This window comes from Anastrepha ludens, unplaced genomic scaffold, assembly GCF_028408465.1.
Source record: "Anastrepha ludens isolate Willacy unplaced genomic scaffold, idAnaLude1.1 ptg000043l, whole genome shotgun sequence".
Lineage (NCBI taxonomy): Eukaryota > Metazoa > Arthropoda > Insecta > Diptera > Tephritidae > Anastrepha > Anastrepha ludens.
This window is the reverse complement of record NW_026530160.1, coordinates 1-10,358: the sequence shown is the minus strand read 5'-3', so window position 1 is coordinate 10,358 and position 10,358 is coordinate 1. Positions and strand designations below refer to the sequence as shown.

The following is a 10,358-nucleotide window of genomic DNA, read 5'->3' as shown; positions in this document are numbered from 1 at the left end:
AGGAGCTGCTATTGCAGCAGGTAATCAAGATGAAAAAGGAATTTGTGCTCTTTTAGTTATAGCAGCTAATATAATTAATCCACCAATAATTTCTATTTCAATTCTATTTTTTATTGTTTCCAAATAAAAAATATAGTTTCAACTTCCATAATTTAATATTCAAGCAATAGCTAATAAAAAGGCAACATCTCCAATTCGATTAGACAAAGCAGTTAATATACCAGCATTATAAGATTTTACATTTTGAAAATAAATTACTAAACAATAAGAAACTAACCCCAATCCATCTCATCCTAATAAAATTCTAATTAAATTAGGACTAATAATTAATAACATTATAGACAAAACAAATATAAGGACTAATATAATAAAACGATTAATATTTACATCTCCCCCTATATACTCCTTTCTATAATAAATAACTAAAGAAGAAATTAACAAAACAAAAGATATAAATAATAAACTCATTCAATCAAATAAAAAAGTTATAACAATTCTACAAGAATTAAATCTAACTACTTCTCATTCAATAAATATACAAAAATCCTTAATTAACATTAATAATCTAAAAAAAAAAAAATTAGTTCTAAATAAAATTAAAATCAAAAATCTAATTCTACAAATAGATAAATACTTTCTCACGATTTAAAATGATCAAAAATCATATCATTGACACCACAAATCAATATTTTAAATAAACTATTTAAATAAAATTAAAGTCAAATTATACAAATATCACTCTTCAAAATTAATAAATTTAAAGGAAATCAATGTAAAAATAATAAATAATATTCCCGAATTTTACCCCCTCTAAATGAATAAACTCCAGAAAATAACTTACCATGCTGACTATAAGCATATAAATATAAAGTATAAGCAGCTCTAAAAAAAGATAATAAAGATAAAGAAATTATTGTTAATCAAGATCAACTAACAATTCTATTTAATAAACAAATTTCACCTAATAAATTTAAAGAAGGAGGTGCAGCTATATTACAAGCTCTTAACAAAAATCATCATAATGTTATAGAAGGTATAAAATTTAATAAACCTTTATTAATTAATAAACTTCGACTACCTAACCGTTCATATGTAATATTAACTAAACAAAAAAGTCCTGAAGAACAAAGTCCATGAGCAATTATTAATGTATAAGAACCACAAAACCCTAAATATCTTAAAGTTATAAGACCTCCTAAAACAATTCCTATATGAGCAACAGAAGAATAAGCAATTAAAGCCTTTAAATCAGTTTGACGTAAACAAACTAAACTAATTAAAACACCTCCAATTAATCTAATTCTAATTCAAATATAATTATATTTAATACCACTTACTTGTAAAAAAGAATAAACTCGTAATAATCCATACCCACCTAACTTTAGCATAACCCCAGCTAAAATTATTGAACCAGAAACAGGTGCTTCTACATGAGCTTTTGGTAATCATAAATGAACCAAAAATATAGGTATTTTAACTAAAAAAGCTAAAATTAAAGATAAGTATAATAAATCATAACAATTAACATAATTTATCAAAAGATAATAATTCAATGTCATCAAAGTATTATATAAATAAAAAATCCCTACCAATATAGGTAAAGATACTAATAAAGTATAAAATAAAAGATAAATCCCAGCTTGTAAACGTTCAGGTTGATACCCTCAACCCAAAATTAAAAATAAAGTAGGAATCAGTCTTCTTTCAAAAAATAAATAAAACATAAATAAATTTATTCTACCAAAAGTTAAAACTAAACACAATAATAAAATTAACACATTAATTAAAAAAAAGTTTTCATAATTACTATATTTATTAATAGATTCACTAGAAGTAATTATAAGTGTACAAATTCAAAAACTTAATAAAATTAATCCATATGAAATAATATCAAACCCCAAAAAATAAGAAATATTTACAAAATAATTTATACAATAATTCATTAAAATAAAAATAAAACTTACCAAAAATAGTAAATTTTGAACCGTTCAAAATGAATTTATAATAAAACAAAAAGGTATAATAAAAATTATTATAAAAAGTAATTTTAACATTGTAATACATTAAATGATTGAAAATAATCATTTCCATGAGTTCGAATTATAGATACTAAAATTGAAAGACCCAAAGCCCCTTCACAAACACTAAAAGTTAAAAATATTATACTAAAGTATCTTCTAAAATCTATTAAATTTAAATAAATAAATAATAAAAAAAATAAACTTAAAACAATATATTCTAATCTTAAAAGTATAGACAATAAATGTTTACGATTAAAAACAAAAACAAATACTCCCATTAAAATTAAAAAACAAGGTAATCCCCAATATAATAATATTAACATTAGTTTTAATAGTTTAACAAAAACATTGGTCTTGTAAATCAAAAATAAGAATTAATCTTTTAAAACTTCAAGAGAAAAGAAACAACTTTTTCATTAATCCCCAAAATTAATATTTTAAATAAACTACCTCCTGATATTATACAATTAACTTTATACTCAACAACATTGATTTCTAGTCTCATTTTTATTCAAATAAATCATCCATTAGCAATAGGATTAATATTATTAATTCAAACATTACAAATTTGTCTTTTAACTGGATTAATAACTAAAAGATTCTGATTCTCATATGTATTATTTTTAATTTTTCTAGGAGGAGTATTAGTATTATTCATCTACGTTACATCCCTAGCATCAAATGAAATATTCTCACTTTCAATGAAAACAGCCTTTTCTTTTATATTAATTTTCATTTTATTAATAAATATCAGATGATTTATAGATAAATCATACATTTCATCTTTCATTCAAAATAACGAAATACAAACTATAATTAATTTAAATACATTTACAGAAGAAAATTCTCTAAATCTTCATAAATTATATAATTACCCAACAAATTTAATTACTGTTTTATTAATAAATTATTTATTAATTACATTAATTGCAGTAGTAAAAATTACTAAATTATTCCACGGACCCCTTCGATTAATAAATTAAACTAATGAACAAACCTTTACGAACCCAACATCCATTATTCAAAATTGCAAATAATGCTCTAGTAGATCTTCCAGCCCCAATTAATATTTCAGCCTGATGAAACTTCGGATCACTATTAGGATTATGTTTAATTATTCAAATTCTAACAGGACTTTTCTTAGCTATACATTACACAGCAGATATTAATTTAGCTTTCAATAGTGTTAATCATATTTGTCGAGATGTAAATTATGGTTGATTATTACGAACTTTACATGCTAACGGTGCATCATTTTTCTTCATTTGCATTTATCTACATATTGGTCGAGGAATTTATTACGGTTCATATTTATTTACACCTACATGATTAGTAGGTGTTCTAATTCTATTTTTAGTTATAGCAACAGCCTTTATAGGTTACGTTTTACCGTGAGGACAAATATCATTCTGAGGAGCCACAGTTATTACAAATCTATTATCTGCAATTCCTTATTTAGGAATTGATTTAGTTCAATGAGTCTGAGGAGGATTTGCAGTAGATAATGCCACTCTTACACGATTCTTTACATTTCATTTTATTTTACCATTTATTGTACTAGCAATAACATTAATTCATTTATTATTTTTACATCAAACAGGATCTAATAATCCAATTGGATTAAATTCCAATATTGATAAAATTCCATTCCATCCATATTTTACATACAAGGATATTGTAGGATTTATTATTATGATTATAGTACTTCTATTATTAACTTTAATTAACCCTTATCTATTAGGAGATCCTGATAATTTCATCCCTGCTAATCCTCTAGTAACACCAGTACACATTCAACCTGAATGATACTTTCTATTTGCATATGCGATTTTACGTTCTATTCCTAATAAATTAGGAGGAGTTATTGCATTAGTCTTATCAATTGCAATCCTAGCAATTTTACCATTCTATCATTTAAGAAACTTCCGAGGAATCCAATTTTACCCTGTAAATAAAATTCTATTTTGAATTATAGTAGTTACTGTAATTCTATTAACATGAATCGGAGCACGACCTGTAGAAGATCCTTATGTACTAGTTGGACAAATTTTAACAGTAGTTTACTTCTTATACTACATTATTAATCCACTAATTAATAAATGATGAGATAATTTAATTAATTAGTTAATGAGCTTGAACAAGCATATGTTTTGAAAACATAATATAGGAACAAAAATTTCCTATTAACTTTACTAAAATCAATTAACAATATATAATATATTAAAAATAATTTAACTCCAATAAAAAATAATAAATAATTTAAAGAAAAAGGTAAAAAACACTTTCAAGCTAAATATATTAATTTATCATAACGAAACCGAGGTAAAGTTCCACGAACTCAAATAAAAACAAATGAAATAAAAACTAATTTCAAATAAAATAGCAAGTTAAATAAATCACAACCAAAAAAAATTACACAAAATAATATACTTATAAATAAAATTCTAGCATATTCAGCTATAAAAATCAAAGCAAATCCTCCACTTCTATATTCAACATTAAACCCTGAAACTAATTCAGATTCACCTTCAGCAAAATCAAAAGGAGTTCGATTAGTCTCAGCTAAACAAATACAAAATCAAACAAGTCTAACTGGAAATATAATAACAACAAATCAAATATAACTTTGATAATAAAAAAAATCTAAAATATTATAACTTCCAATTAAAAAAACAAAAGATAATAAAACTAAAGCCATTCTAACTTCATAAGAAATAGTTTGAGCAACAGCTCGTAATCCCCCTAATAAAGCATAATTAGAATTAGATGATCAACCAGCTACTATAACAGCATAAACCCCTAATCTAGTACAACACAAAAAAAATAAAATTCCTAAATTAAAAGAAAACAATTTTACAAATAAAGGAATACATAATCAAACAATTAAAGAAATAAATAAAGAAAAAATAGGAGAAAAATAGTAAGAGATATAATTTGATAAAAGAGGGTAAGTTTGTTCCTTAGTAAATAACTTAATTGCATCACAAAAAGGTTGAGGAATCCCTATTAAACCAACTTTATTAGGACCCTTACGAATCTGAATATAACCTAATACTTTACGTTCCAAAAGAGTTAAAAAAGCTACTCTCACTAAAACACAAATTACCAAAATTAATCTACCAACAAAAGATAAAATTATTTCCATAAAAATCAAGTACTATTTGTAGTATAATCTACATAAATAAATTCTAAATTTATTGCACTAATCTGCCAAAATAGTTTACTTATATTAATAATTCTATTATTCAAAATATAATTATTTTAATATTTGGTCCTTTCGTACTAAAATATTACAATTTATTAAAGATAGAAACCAACCTGGCTTACGCCGGTCTGAACTCAGATCATGTAAGGATTTAAAAGTCGAACAGACTTAATTTTTGAACGGCTACACCCAAAATTATACCTTAATCCAACATCGAGGTCGCAAACTTTTTTGTCGATATGAACTCTCAAAAAAAATTACGCTGTTATCCCTAAAGTAACTTAATCTTATAATCACTATTAATGGATCAATAATTCATAAATTAATGATTTTTAAAAATTAAAAGTTCATCAAATTTTAATATCACCCCAACAAAATAATTAATATTAAAAAAAATAAAATAAATCAAAAAAATTTAGTTTATATTAAATATAAAGATTTATAGGGTCTTCTCGTCTTTTAATAAAATTTTAGCTTTTTAACTAAAATATAAAATTCTATTATAAATTTATATGAAACAGCTTATACTTCGTCCAACCGTTCATACCAGCCTTCAATTAAAAGACTAATGATTATGCTACCTTTGCACAGTCAAAATACTGCGGCCATTTAAAATTATTCAGTGGGCAGGTCAGACTTTAAATATAATTCAAAAAGACATGTTTTTGTTAAACAGGCGAGTATAAATAAAATTTGCCGAGTTCTTTATATAAACTTTTCAATATAAAATATTTTAACAATACTTAAATATATACTAATTTAATCATTATTACTTTTTATTTTAAATTAATAAAAAAATTTTTATAAATTCAATGAAAACAAAATTAAATAACATAAATTATAAAATAATTTATAACAAATTTATAAATGATTGCTAATTCTATACATACATTTTAAATAAATTATTCAATAATTTTTAATATTTTATTTTAAAGCTTATCCCTTAAAATATTCAAATTAATAAATTTTTAATTTTAAAAAAAAAAATTAAAAATTAAAAATTTGTAAATTAAATTTATTTCTAAAAAAACTAGATACCTTTATAAACGAATAACATTTCATTTCTAATAATTTATTTAAAATAATTTTGATACATTAACTTTAATAAATTATTAACTCTTATAAAATCGAGATTAATAAATAATTATTAATTATTAGATCAACCCTGATACACAAGGTACAATAAACTAAATTTTCTTTTTAATTAAAAATTTTTCAATTTATTTCAATATTCTTTCACAATACATAATAAACTATTATTAAAATTATTTTTTCACTAAAACTTACTAAAACATTATTTTTTATAATTATTTTTAATAGATTATATAAATAACAAAAAAAAATTAATAAATAAATATTAAAATTCAATTTATATTGATTTGCACAAAAATCTTTTCAATGTAAATGAAATACTTTACTTAATAAGCTTTAAATTGTCATTCTAGAGGCACCTTCCGGTACATCTACTATGTTACGACTTATCTTATCTTAATAGTAAGAGCGACGGGCGATGTGTACATATTTTAGAGCTAAAATCAAATTTTTAATCTTTAAAATTTTACTATCAAATCCACTTTCAAAAAAAAATTTCAAATTTAAATCCATTTAAATAAATTTATTGTAACCCATCTCTACTTAAATATAAGCTACACCTTGATCTGATATAAATTCTAATAAAAATTATTGAAAATTATTACTCTAATAAGATATTCTAATAACGACGGTATATAAACTGAAAAACAAATTTAAGTAAGGTACATCGTGGATTATCAATTACAGGACAGGTTCCTCTGAATAGACTAAAATACCGCCAAATTTTTTAAGTTTCAAGAACATAACTATTACTACCTTAATATTTATTAATTACATTTTAAATAATAGGGTATCTAATCCTAGTTTATTTATAAAATTTACAAGCTTCAATTAAAATTCAATAAAAATAAATAATTTTAAAATTTCACCTAATAAAATTATACATATTTTATTCATATAAAATTTAACTTTTACCAAAAATATCTTATTTGTATTATTTGTATAACCGCGGCTGCTGGCACAAATTTAGCCAATACTATAAAAAATTACTACTTCCAAATTTCTTTGATTTATAAAATTAATTACTGAGAATATAAAAAATTTAGTTATTATTAAAATAAATAAAATTTCACACAAAAATTTACATATAAAATAAATCAATAACAAAAACATAAGCCAAAATAAAACTTTAGTAATTAAATAAATCAAAAAAAATTAAAAAAAAATTTAGTTTAATCTATTTATTTAGTAACATAAATTAATTATTTATTTTAAATAAATATTAAATAAATTTAACTATAATATTTATTTAGTAAATTCTTAATTATTAACAAAATAAAGTTAAAAAAAAAAATCAGTTAGTTTTTATATAAAATAAATCCTAATTAGTAATTCCTCCTTAAAAGTAAAAAGACCCCTAATCAAATTTACCGTTTCTCATATTAAAAAATTCAATGAAAACAACCTTTTTCATTTCAAATGTTTTCATTGAATTTAACTGCCTATATAAAATCAACACAATAAATATAAATTATTAATTAATTAACTTAATAATAACTAAAACTAATTAAAAAATTTAGTTTAATCTATTTATTTAGTAAATTCTTAATAGTAATTATTTATATACAAAATATTTATAGATAAATTTAAATTTTAATAAAATATTTTAATATTTTTCCTAAAAATAAAACCTATAATCAAATTTATTACAAAAAAAATTCAATGAAAACAGCCTTTTTCATTTCAAATAAGCTCATTAAATATAATAAATTAATAAAACTTAAATAATATAAATAAATTAATAAAACTAATAAATATAAAATAATTATATTTAATTTAAATTATTTAGCATAAAAAATTTAGTTTAAATAACAAAATAAAATTAAATTAATAATTAAGAATTTACTAAATAAATAGATTAAACTAAATTTTTTTTTTTTTTTTTTTTTTTTTCATATTTATTAAATTTTAATATTTATTGATAAATAATCCTCTTATTTTTTAATTTTTAAAAATTTTTTTTTCCTAAATAATATATTTTATAATAGTAAGACGTATACTAAGTTAAATCAATAAATATCTATATGTATATAAATATTTAATTAATTAATAGATGCCTATTAATTTTGTTAAAAAACCCCTTTAAATTAGAAGATGCAGAATTGTATATTACATTTATAGGCACATACTTTGATCTAACGTTAGACATTTGTATAAATTAATAATAAAAATTAAATTTTTTATATTCATCTATATATTTATCTATGAGTTGTACTTTTACCTCTCGGAGATGTCTATATTGGAATTTTTAATTATCTAGATTTACAAAATACTATAATAATTAATTTACTATATTTAATTATTATAATTAAATAAATAAATTTAATTAAATTTATCCCATTTCCAATAAATTAACTATTAAAAAAAAAAAAAAAAAAAAAAATTCAATGAAAACAGCCTTTTTCATTTCAAATAAGCTATTTTCCTTTAATGAATTGCCTGACGAAAAGGGTTACCTTGATAGGGTAAATTATGTAATAAATTTACATTCATTATATTTAATAGAATTAAACTATTTCTAAAAGTATCAAAAACTTTTGTGCATCATACACCAAAACATAAAATAATTATTAATAAAAACTAATAATAAAATAAATCACAAATTAGTTTAATCTATTTATTTAGTAAAAAGATAAGCTAATCAAGCTACTGGGTTCATACCCCATTTATAAAGGTTTTAATCCTTTTCTTTTTAATTTTCAATAATTCTGCTAAAATCATATTTTTTTTTATTTTAATAACAGGAACATTAATTACAGTATCATCTAATTCTTGATTAAGAGCTTGAATAGGTCTAGAAATTAATTTATTATCTTTTATCCCCCTAATAAGAGATAACAACTTAATATCAACAGAAGCCTCTCTTAAATATTTCTTAACTCAAGCAATAGCATCTGCTGTTTTATTATTTGCTATTATTATAATATACCTTAATAATTTCCCTATATTACAATCAAATTCAATATATAATGATATAATTATTTATTCTTCTCTTTTATTAAAAAGTGGAGCAGCCCCTTTTCATTTTTGATTCCCTAACGTTATAGAAGGATTATCATGAATAAACGCTTTAGTGTTAATAACATGACAAAAAATTGCCCCAATTATGTTAATATCATATATTACAATTCAACAAAATATTTTTATTTTTTCAATTATTATTCTATCAACAGTTATTGGATCAATAGGAGGATTAAATCAAACATCTTTACGAAAGTTAATAGCATTTTCATCAATTAATCATCTAGGTTGAATACTAGCTGCTATACAAGTTAGCGAATCCATATGAATAACCTATTTTTGTTTTTATACATTTTTATCCTTTAGTTTAACATTTATCTTTAATAATTTTAAAATGTATCATATTAATCAATTATTTAATTCATTTTTTAATTCAAAAATTTTAAAATTTATGTTATTTCTAAATTTATTATCCTTAGGAGGACTCCCACCATTTATTGGGTTTATACCAAAATGATTAGTTATTCAATTATTAGTTTTAAATAATCAGTATACTCTCATAACAATTATAACTGTGATAACTTTAATCACATTATTTTTTTATTTACGTTTATGTTTCGCTGCTTTTATACTAAACTATGATGAAAATAATTGAACAAACTATATACAAATTAACAAAATTTCATTTAAATGTATAATAATCTTATCTTTTATTTCCACATTTAGATTAATTTTAGTATCTATTATCTATACTACTTTTTAATCATCCTAAGCTAAATCAAAAATTTAAAATTTTATAAAATATAAAAACATTTTTAATTTATTATAAAATAAAGGCTTTAAGTTAAATAAACTAATAACCTTCAAAGCTATAAATATAAGTTAAATCTTTTAAGCCTTAGTAATACTATATTTATACACTCCTTTAGAATTGCAGTCTAATGTCATTATTGACTATAAAGCCCTAAATTAAAAATTTAGTTTAATCTATTTATTTAGTAAATTCTTAATTATCAATTTATAAAAATAAATTCTTTTTGATAAAAAATTTATTCTTATAGATAAACTTCTTATTGATC

The 10,358-nt window shown here is 21.1% G+C and overlaps 3 pseudogenes; all 3 read left to right on the top strand.

Annotated features, from left to right (window-relative positions):
* The first annotated feature begins 2,415 nt into the window (after positions 1–2,415).
* LOC128871521 (NADH-ubiquinone oxidoreductase chain 6-like) lies at positions 2,416–4,144 on the top strand (annotated as a pseudogene).
* Positions 2,917–4,144, top strand: LOC128871520 (cytochrome b-like; annotated as a pseudogene).
* Positions 4,145–8,748: 4,604 nt separating this feature from the next.
* Positions 8,749–10,114, top strand: LOC128871522 (NADH-ubiquinone oxidoreductase chain 2-like; annotated as a pseudogene).
* The last annotated feature ends 244 nt before the right edge of the window (positions 10,115–10,358 follow it).